At 36.9% G+C, this 10,914-nt stretch overlaps 1 pseudogene; it reads left to right on the forward strand.

Annotated features, from left to right (window-relative positions):
* Positions 1–1,465: 1,465 nt before the first annotated feature.
* LOC110563724 (CXXC motif containing zinc binding protein-like) lies at positions 1,466–1,949 on the forward strand (annotated as a pseudogene).
* The last annotated feature ends 8,965 nt before the right edge of the window (positions 1,950–10,914 follow it).

The following is a 10,914-nucleotide window of genomic DNA, read 5'->3' on the forward strand; positions in this document are numbered from 1 at the left end:
TTTGCTTAGCCGTTAAAATAAAAACATAAATAAATAAACATAGAATGAAATAATTCTTACTATAAATAAAAATTTGTTCATACTCTCAGTGTTAGCTGAGTCTGCATATGGTAGTTGCCTTTTGAAGAAATGGAAGGAACAAAAAGAATAGAAGATATTCACAGTATTATGAATTATTTTTGAATAATGCTGATAATATCATAATATCCAAACCATTGTAAACATAGCACTGTTAATTTCACCATATTCATTTCAAATAAATAAATGTGGTAACTGCCATTGAAAGGAAAGTATACTGTTTCTTGTTTTCTCCTACTTCCAATGTCCATCCCATTTGTCTTTCTAAGTGGGGATTGATCATCTTAGCCCGGTTTCTCTTTCTTCTTTATCTTCTTTAGGTGTATAGATTTTAGTGTGTTTATCCTATCTTATGGGTCTAGCACCCACTTATAAGTGAGTATACACTGTCTGTGTCTTTCTGCTTCTGGGATATATCACTCAGGATGATCTTTTCTAGATCTCACCATTTTCCTGCAAATTACATGATTTCCTTGTTTTTAATTGCTGAGTAGTGTTCCATTGTGTAAATGTTCCACAATTTCTGTATCCATTCCTCCTCTGGTGGACATCTGGGTTGTTTCCAGGTTCTGGCTATTATGAATAAAGCTGCTACAAACATGGTTGAGCAAATGTCCTTGTGTACTGGAACATTTTTTTTGGATATATGGCTAGCAGTGGTATAGCTGGATCTTGAGGAAGCACTATTTCTAGTTGTCTGAGAAAGCACCAGATTGATTTCAAAAATTGTACAAGTTTACACTCTCACCAGCAATGGAGGAGGGTTCCCCTTTCTTCACAACCTCCGAGGGCCTCTGAAGGACTCTCCCTAGCAGAGTATCAAAGCAGATGCTGAGACTCATAACCAAGACTTTGGCAGAGTGCATGAAATCATATGAAAGAAGGGGGAGTTAGTATGACCTGGAGAAGACAGGAACTCCACAAGGACCAAATATATCTGGGCACAAGAGTCTTTTATGAGACTGTGTCTCCAACCAAGGACCATGTATGGATATAACCTAGAACCCCTGCTCAGATGTAGCCCATGGCAGCTCAGTCTCCAAGTGGGTTTTCACTAGTAAGGGGAACAAGGAGTATTTCTGACATGAACTCAATGGCTGGCTCTTTGACCCCCATCCCACCCCCGAGGGAGAAGCATCCTTGCTAGGACACAGAGGAGGACATTGCAGCCAGTCTTGAAGAAACATGATTAGCTAGGGCTGGATGGAAGGGCAGGAGGCCCTCCTCCTGTCAGGGAGGAAGGAGATAAGGGAGGGAGAGTGAGTTTGGGAGAGAATGAGGGAGTGGGCTACAGCTGGGATACAAAGTTAATAAACTGTAACTAATATAAAAAATAAAATAAAAATTTAATTAAGGAGCCTGAAAGCAGCTCTCTCAGCAACATATCATGGACCGGGCAGCCTTGGGAAAAATCGTGCTGCAGCTCAAAGCTACGCTGGAGAATGTCACCAACCTTCTGTTAGTGGGGGAGGGTTTCCGGTGGTACCTGAAGATGAAATCTGGCAGCTGTGGTGAGATTTCAGAGAAGTGGCAGTATATCCGGCTGACGGACTGTGTGGAGCTGAAAGGAGGCCGAGGCAATACCTCCATGGTCCAGAAATGCAAGCTGTGTGCATGGGAAAACTCCGTCGACATCTTGAGCAGCACCATCAAGTCTTACAACGCTGAAGACAATGAGAAGTTCAAGACAACAGTGGAGTTTGAGTGTCTGGGCCTTGAACCAGTAGACTACCAGCCCCAGGCCGGGTTTGCTACTGAAGGTGTGGAGTCAGGGACAGTCTTCAGTGACATTAGTCTGCATAGAAAGGACTGGGCGGACTATAATCACTGTGGGGATCTTCGAGGTCACCCATTGGTTTGTCACGTGCTGAACTGTCTTCCTGAAAGCTTGCCCCTAACAACCAAGAGGAAACCAAGTGCCCCAGGCAGCAATCCCCATGGAGGTGTCTCATCTCTGCTCTCCCTGCACCTGTTCCAAGCCCTCATAGTCTGCATGCTGGGGTTTGTCATGGTTCTAAGTCCCACCTATAATGCTCCTGTTGGTGTCCCCCCAAAAAAATTACTTAAAAAAAGAAAGGAAAGTATCTATATACAAGAACACTTTTTGACATCAACTTCTTATCAGTTTATCTAATCAAACTACTTCATTATCTTCTACTTCATTGACCTGTTTACATACAGGAATATGCTTGTGAATTTTGATAGTTAAAAGTATCTTAAAGGAGGAGTGTTCTGCTTTCTCCATATCCTCCCCAGTATTGCTGTCACTTGATTTTTTGATCTTAGTCATTCTGACAGGTGTAAGATAGAATCTGAGTGTTGTTTTGATTTTCATTTCTCTGATGACTAAGGATGTTGAACATTTAAGTATAAGTACTTCTCAGTGATTAGAGATTCCTCTGTTGAGAACTCTGTTTAGCTCTGTACCCCAGTATTTAATTGGATTATATGGTTTGTTGGTGTTTAATATCTTGGGTTCTTTTTTATTTTGTATATTAGCCCTTTGTCTGAAGTAGGGTTAGTGTAAATCTTTCACAATCTGTGAGCTGCGGTTTTGTTCAGTTGACAGTGTCCTTTGCCTTACCAAACTTTTCAGTTTCATAGTCTCCAATTCATAAATTGTTGGATAATAGAGTCTGTGCTGTTGGTGTTCTGTTCAGGAAGTTGTGTCCTGTATCAATGAGTTCAAGGATAATTCCTTCTTTCAATTCTAAGAGACTTGGTATTTCTGGTTTTGTGTTGAGGTCTTTGATCCACTTGGACATGCGTTTTGTCCGGGGTGATAAGTATGGATCTGTTTACATCCTTCTACATGCAGGCATCCTGGTAGACTAGCACAATTTGTTGAGGATGCTTTCTTTTTTTCCATTGTATGATTTGTCAAAAATCAAGTGTCCATATGTGTGTGGATTTATTTCTAAGTCTTCTATTAGATTCCATTCATCAAGCTGTCTAATTCTATTCCAGTATCATGCAGTTTTCAAAAACATACCTCTGTAGTACAACTTGAAATCAGGGATGGAGATACCTCCAGAAGTTCGTTTATTAAATAAGACTGTTTTCGCTATTTTGGGGCTGTTTGTTTTTCCATATGAAGTTGAGAATTGTTCTTTCCAGATCTGAAAAGAACTGTGTTTTTATTTGGGTTAGGATTGCATTGAATCTGTAGATTGTTTTTAGTAAGATGGGAATTTTTACTATGAGCACGGAAGATCTTTCCATCTTACCATATAGTCTTAAGTTTATTTATTTAGAGACTTAAAGTTCTTATGATACAGGTCTTTCACTTGCTTGGTTAAGTTATACCAAGAGCCTTTATATTATTTGTGGCTATTGTAAAGGATGCAGTTTTCTTAATTTCTTTGTCAGCTTGTTTGTCGTTTATATAGAGGAAGGCTACTGGTTTTTGTTGTTTTTATAATTGTGTATCCAGCCACATAATTGAAGGTGTTTCCCAGCTGTAGGACATCCTTGGTAGAATTTTTGGGGTCACTTATGTATGCTATCATATTATCTGCAAATATGTAGACTTTAACTTATTTTCCAATTTTTATCACTTTAATCTCCTTTAGTTGTCTTACTGCTCAAGCCAGAACTTCAAGTGTTATATTAAAGAGATATGGAGAGAGTGGGAAGCCTTGTCTTCTCCATGATTTTAGTGGAACTTCATTTCTATCCATTTAATTTGCTGTTGGTTATCAGCTTGCTGTATATTTACTTTATTATGCTTAGGTATAGGTCCTATATCCCTGATATCTTCAAGACTTTTACCACGAAGAAGTGTTGTATTTGTCAAAGGCTTTTTGATCACTTCTCCCTGCTGGGATTGCCTTGTCAGGCCACGGAGAAAGAGGATGTGCTCAATCCTGGTGTGAGTTGATGTACTGGGGTAGGTTGCTGGTTGGGGTCCCTTTCTGAGTAGTAAGAGATGGGGAAAGGACAAAGGAGAAGAGGAAGGAGAGGAGGAAGGAAGCTATAATTACCATGTAAAGTGAGTTAATTAAGTATTTTTTTAATTTGGCTCTGAGTTTTAAAAATCTATACACAAATACAGCACTTCTTTATTGTTTACAGGGAACATATTCCAAGAGATATATGAATATGTAATAGTGTCTTCTTTATGTACATTATTTATTTTCTTATATGTCTATACCTGTTAGAGTCTAGTATATAAATTAGGCATACTAAGACACTAGCAAGAAAATAATGCCATAGATCTTAGGAAATTCATTCTATATATTTTTCAGTCTTTAATTTGAAAACTAGAAACAATCTATGACATCCCTGTCACAATCTAAATTGCCACAATAATCCTATTCTTATGCTTTGGGGACACTCTTCAGTAAAGATATTTTAAAACAAACACCATTGTTCTCCAACTGTTTATCCTGTGGCAACGTACTCCCCAGAAATATGTGGGTGGGTAGCAGATGGAGTTTGAATCATACCGTGATGTTGACTCTTAGACATACTTTGTGTCCTATATACTGCTATCTTTAATCTTACAACCTCCTTTGATTCACCATCTCTGCTTCTCCTTATTGTCCCCAAGAATTGTCATTATTCTACATGTATATTTTTCAGATTGCTCACCACTTAAGTTATTGAATCCGTCTTCAGTTAAATTTTTATTTATATGACTATTCTGTCTGGACACTTTGATTTTGTGATGATTTAGTTATTTAGAATGACATTTTTAATAAAGTTAGCTTTTAGTTTATAAAAATTATAGTATGCTCTCTTTAGAAAATATGATCAAATATTTTTGTTTGCCTCTTTAGAAAATATGATTAAATGTCAATGTTGCCAGGATGTGGGCTTGGAAATTTATTAAGGTGTTTATATCCATAATTTAAATATAATGGCAATTGTATATATTATTTGACAAGCTTTTAATAGTATAGTAAAAAAAATCACAAGGTGATGTGCATTTTTAGAAGAGGCTGTTCATCAAAATTTCAGATTTTACAGCTTTAAAAAGTGTAAAATTGGATACTGAACTGCCGATCACAGTTCAGTGTCCAAGTGGGTTCCATAGTAATAGGGACAGGAATTGCCTCTGACATGAACTGATTGGTCCGCACTTTGATCACCTCCCCCTGAGAGAGGAACAGCCTTACAGGCCACCGAGGAAGACAATGCAACCACTCCTGATGAGACCTGATAGACTAGGATCAGAGGGAAGGGGAGGAGGACCTCCCCTATCAGTGGACTTGGGGAGGGATACCTGTGGGGAAGAAGAAGGGAGGGTGGAATTGGGAGAGAAGGAGGGAGGGAGCTACAGGTGGGATACAAAATGAATAAACTGTAATCAATCAATCAATTAACAAATAAATGGAAGAACCAGCTAGTAAAAACAATAAAAAGTAAAAATTTGCTGGGCAGAGTGACACACACCTGTAATCCCTGCACTTGGAGAGGCAGAGGCTGGTAGATCTCTGTGAGGCCTAGAAGGTGAATCCAGGAAAATCAGAGCTACGCGGAGAAACCTTGTCTCACAAAACCAAAAGAAAAAGTCATGAATTTCTCAGTATATAGTACTTTCAACAAGAGGTGAATGAGTTACCTTCTAAACATTCACTCTGAAGGTCTCTTTGCCTAAAATAGAGGATGATTACAAATGAAATCAAAACATAAGTTTTCAAATCTGATAATATTTCCACATCAATTTTATTATTATAGACTATATTAGGATTGAATTAAATTATTACCTGTTGTTAAGGGGCATTGTCTTAATATTTGAAACATAGTTACACAGTGAATATTTTTATTTTTAGTTAGAAAATGGATATTCCTAGTTCTTTTGACAATGGCTAAAATAATATGCACTGTCTTAAAGTATTGTTAGTTTAGTCATTATGGGTTGAGATTTTCTACATTTGGTGCAATACTGACTGAAGATTTTATTATTATTATTATTATCATTATTATTATTAATTCTAATTTATTCACTTTGTATCACAGCTGTAGCCCCCTCCCTCATCTCATCCTGGTCCCACCCTTCTTCTCTCATCCCCTGCTGTGTCCCTCCCCTAGTCTATTGGTGGGGTAGGAACTCCTAACCCTACTATCTGACCCTAGCCAGCCCCTGCTCCCCTTACTAGGGAACTCACATGGACACTGAGATGCCCATGGACTACATGTATGCAGGGGGTCTAGTTCCTTGATTGATTCATCAGTCCCTGCAGGACCCTCTGAGCCCTGACTTTTTTATTCTGTTGGTGTCCTTGTGGAGCTCCTGTCCCCTCCACGTTTTTCTATCTCCACCTTCTTCATAAGAAGCAGGAAAAGACAGGAAACATGACAGAAGCCTTCCACAGGGGTCCTCTGAAAGACTCTACCCATCAGGGTATCAAAGCAGATGCTGAGACTCATAGCCAAACTCTTGGCAGAGTGCAGCAACTGGAAATTTCTTTATAAGAGAAACTGTATTACTACTTTAGGTCAGTCAGTCCATTTATACTTGTTTTCATCTAGTAAATTTAAAAAAACAGTGAGGATTTTATAAACACACACACAAAAAAAGGCTTTCCTCATCTACTTAGCAATTGCCAATTACATGTCTCTCTACCAGTGTGATCTCCTGCTGGTTGTGGTGGCACAGGCCAATAGGATTTGCTGAAGGAAGAAGAGACAGAGACCCCCAAAATAAGAACTAGAAATAGAATTGCACATAATTACTGGGGGAAACTTCTATGCTTATGGAGACTATAGACTAATTAATTTGTAGACTGTCAAAAATAGAATAGTTGATAAAGATTCTGAAGAGTGTGTCTCTAAGGCAAACTCATAAAGAAGTCTTTAAAGTCTAAACAATATCCACAAATTTCCTGTTTTTAATTGCTGTGGAAAAACATTTATATTATTTTAATGTAGAGATTACTAGACCTTTGACCCATTTAGCACTAAGTAACAGAAATAAAACAGAAAAATAAAAATGAAATTTGGTTATTTATTAGTGAACCTATCAATCTTTTCTCCTCTCTATTCTGCTCACATTTTTTTAAAAGTGAATTTTCACCTTAATGTTTAAAGATTCTTACATTATAATTAACTATGACACACATAAACTAACATTTTAAAGTTAGTGCAGCCTAAAACCTTTAATAATATCTGCTTATTTTTATTCTTTCTTCCTTCTTCCTTCGCTCATCTGTAAGTCATATTTTTATAACTGAACATATGTGTACTTTCAACTTATAATTTACAGTTGGTGAATATTATTTCATTTCATGGTTCTGTCCTTTCAATGTTTATGTAACAGCATTTGATTAAATATTGCAAATACAGATTACAAATATTTTGTTGGGTTGTGGAGGCTTGTTTTGATTATAATTATTTATATCATACCATATCTTCACAAAAGGCATTTGACACACTTGAGAAGTCATCAAAGTACATGTGAATAGTTACTGAAAGAATAGTAACATAAAAAGAAATTAGGAAAGTCAGAATGACAAGGAAACTTGGTGTAAAAGGGAGAACAAAAGAAGTGGAAGTGGAAAGTGAAAAGGATGCTCTGAATTCCTTTCCCTCAGCAGTACCCTCACAGCATTTTTGAATCATAACCCAAGGTAAGCAATGTTACAAAGCCCAGCCATATCCGAGACGCATGTTGGATCAAATACCTCCTCATTTATGCGCCAGTCATTTGCTAAAAGAACTTAACGTATTCTGATGTTATCCCATTCTTTAATGTTTCCTAACATAAAATTACAAGCACATGTGTTTGGCACTTTTCCCCCCGCAAGGGAGAGTCTTTCAAAATGATATCTACTATTTCATATTACTTGCAATCAAAGTTTTTTTTTTTCATTCTTTCATGAATTGTAGGAAGCAGGCACAATGGAAAATTTATAATAAAGGTGCTTAAATAAAGGTGTTATGCTGGCAGATCTGTCAATTAAATTTGTTCAAACTGATTCAACTCCTATTAGACTGTCTTCAAAAGGATTATCCTGTGCAGATCTCAACTCAACAATGGAAATAAAATAGAAAATCCTGAGGGTTTTGAATATCTATTAAAAAGAAACTTTCAGGGAAAAATCTCCATGAAACATACAAAAATAGTTCTTCATTGCCTGCTTTATATTTGAAGCTTGTAATGAGCAGTTTTTCTAAAATATATATTCATTGCCTCCGTTGTAATCAAGGCAAATGCAGTGGAACTATCAGACAAAATGACGACTATTTTCCCATCCAGTAAAGCATACACATAGAACACACCGAGGCCCTAATAAAGATGTTTAGATGTCTGCCATTTGAATTCATTAAAGACAGGCATAGTAGTTTCTTAATAGATTATAGGAACTTAAAGAGATAGAGATGAATTCAGAGATGGTTTGAGATTGTGTAGAAAATATTGTCTGGTCTTTAGATATGGCTTGGTGGTTCAAAACACCTACTGCTGTTATAAAGGAGCAGTGTGTTTTCTAGAACCCACTGTTGGTGACTTAAAAAGCTCTCGCTCCAGATCCAAGAGATCCGAAACCCTCTGTAGCCTCTAGATACCACCAACATGCATGTACAAACTACAAACACACACACACACACACACACACACACACACACACTCACTCACACACACAGACATACATCATAAACAAAAGATGAAAAATTCATATAAAACAACTGAAAGAAATTGTGATGTGGTTGTTGAAAACTTCGAAGAGGCAGAGGACCAGGGCTTCTGTTCTGAGATGCTGTCCTCTCTGCAAGAGAGGTTGCACACATGGAATATTAGTGATATGGGTGCTAAAACAAGGCCTGAACAGGAGCAACATAAATTGACATGTGGAGGGAGAATAGGGAACCTCATGGGCTTCACCTCTAGATGAAGTACAACAGCCAAGTATAAACTATTAAGAGAAAGAGAATTAGTCTTCCCCAGAAACATGTGCTTCATTTTGTTATCCAGTATCAGGTGGTTAGGTTAAAAGTATATATACTAACAAGAAACAACAAGTGGAGCACTCAACAATTTGGATTGAAGTATTTATTTGCTTATATATTAGTAACAATAATAACAAAGTAAAAAAGAGGCCATGAACTTGAGTGGGAGCAGAAAGAAGACAGGAGGGACTTGGATGGAGAGGTAGAAATGGATATGAAAAATTTTTTAAATACATTCTGTATCCATGAAATTTTAAATGTAAATTTTAAAATTAAAAATAATGAAAAAGGAGGAGACACAGGAAATTCTGGTGAAGACAGAAAAATATCTTCTCACATACTTCTTATGTGAATGTAAATTACAAAATCAGTTACAGAAAGTCATAGGGAGGTTCTTGATAAAATAAAGTAAAACATCTAAATTATGAAGAAGGTCACCAATTTGTGGATATATAACACCCCCCCCCAAATGAAAGCAGCACAAGTGAGTCACTAATTCTTCTGCCTTCTCTTGGGGCTTTTTTCTTTTTCTTTTTCTTTTCTCTTTTCTTTTCTTTTTTTTTTTTTTTCTTTTCTTGTCTTGTCTAACTTCAGTATGATTTTTTAATTAATTAATTTTTATTGATTACAATTTATTCATTTTGTATCCCAGCTGCAGTCCCCTCCCTCAACCCCTCCCAGTCCCACCCTCCTACCCTCATCTCCTCCCATGCTCCTCCCCCAGTCCACTGATGGGGAGGTCCTCATCCTCTTCCATCTGACACTAGCCTATCAAGTCTCATTAGGACTGTCTGCATTGTCTTCCTCTGTGGCCTAGTAATCTTATGAAAAAAGGGGAGATAGAAAGACCTGGAGAGGATAGGAGCTCTCCAAGGAGAGCAACAGAAGCAAAAATCTGGGTCCAGGGGTCTTTCCTGGGACTGATACTCCAACCAAGGACCAAGTATGACGGTTTTTGTTTTACCTTTATGTTTTGTTTTGTTGTTATCTCTTAGAAGCTTATTCTCTTGTAATAAGAGGCATAAGGAGAGTGGATCTAGATGTGAAAGAAAATCAGGAAAAAGATGGAGGAGGAGAGGGAAGGGAAACTGTATTCAGAATGTATTATATGAGGAAAGGATCTATGTATAATAAAAAGGAAGACAAATTTTAAACATGTTACATGTGAATATTATTCAGCCATAAAGCTAAATGAACTCTTGTCATTTGGGGCACAATAAACAAAAATAGTGTATTTCATGACTGGCGAAATTAGACAGACACGGGATGCTTTTCTGGTATGTTGCAACAAAATGTGTTGATATGAAAGTAAAAGAAGTTAATAATATTTACCAGAGACTAGGAGAGTTAGGGAGTGAGAAGAACTAAAAGAAAAATGTGTAGTGCATATCACAACAGAGAGGAAATATATGCTTCACTGTTCTATGACACAGAGGTTGAATAAAACCATTATTTTATATCTACATTAATTATATGTATTACTTTTTATTTACCATTTGCAATATTACCAAATAAAGGAATACATGTAATTATAACATGCTTATTTGTATATATTTACATATACATACATATTACATATTTAAAATGTGGTAACATTGATATTAAAACTTAGTGGACCAAATATGTTCTTCAGTGACTATATGTACCTCTATCGCAAAATTGAACATCATTAGACTTTTTTTCAGATTGATTCTAAATAAATCATCCAGCATTAAACATACGAATAGCACTGTTTTTGTAGGAAACAATGTACGGATAATGTGGTTTTTGTCTACTTGATTCTGTTAAGACTACACCAGTCTCATTGCAAACTATGCAGCTACAGTGAGCAAGACTCTCAGTGCTGGACAAATTATAAACACCCATCAGATTAATAGGGCTCATCAGGGAGCCTAGAACTCTCTCTCTCTCTCTCTCTCTCTCTCTGTGTGTGTGTGTGTGTGT

The sequence above is a fragment of the Meriones unguiculatus genome, chromosome 16 (assembly GCF_030254825.1).
Source record: "Meriones unguiculatus strain TT.TT164.6M chromosome 16, Bangor_MerUng_6.1, whole genome shotgun sequence".
Taxonomy (NCBI): domain Eukaryota; kingdom Metazoa; phylum Chordata; class Mammalia; order Rodentia; family Muridae; genus Meriones; species Meriones unguiculatus.